Consider the following 690-nt stretch of genomic DNA (forward strand, 5'->3'; position numbering starts at 1 on the left):
TGCTTCCACCAGTACTTATCCGAGTGCTCCAACTCTCCTCAAACCCACCATATCTTTTCTCGCGACTACATAAAAAATCAGTATTTGCAGTACCCATATCCACTGTTGCGGAGTCTTTTCACATAGATTGAGGATGAAAATTCTACTCTTTCAATCATTTGAAGAAGGGCTTTTATGAGTGTCAAACGACGACGTTTGAGTTGCAAAGAGGGGGTTTTTAGTCCCTGCAACTATTGACATGTGGTACTTGGCATTGACACATTAAACTCCACTAGACACGTCAGATAGAAAACTCGTTGCTAACCGGTTGCAAGGGTCGATTTGTCCAATTTTGTTGATGGGTGGGGGCCTGATTGAAATTTAAGGATGATTAGGATGCGATATGTCTCACAAAGAAATAGTTAGAGGCCGATAAATATATTTACCCATAAATAAAAAAATAAGATCGATTGCCAAGGTTTTTATTAACTAAAAAGAGAAACGAAACATACTTTATTTTAACATGAAGACAAACAATTTCACAATGAGAATACACATATGTATTTATGTATACATTCTTATATTTTTTAAAAATGTTAATACTTGCCCCACATAACATTTTGTTCATGGATTTGTTCGTGACTTTGAGACTAGGCTATTATAGATGTTATCAGAGTCAATTACTAGGGTAACAAAACAGGCTGAACATGC

The sequence above is a fragment of the Arachis ipaensis genome, chromosome B02 (genome assembly GCF_000816755.2).
Source record: "Arachis ipaensis cultivar K30076 chromosome B02, Araip1.1, whole genome shotgun sequence".
Lineage (NCBI taxonomy): Eukaryota > Viridiplantae > Streptophyta > Magnoliopsida > Fabales > Fabaceae > Arachis > Arachis ipaensis.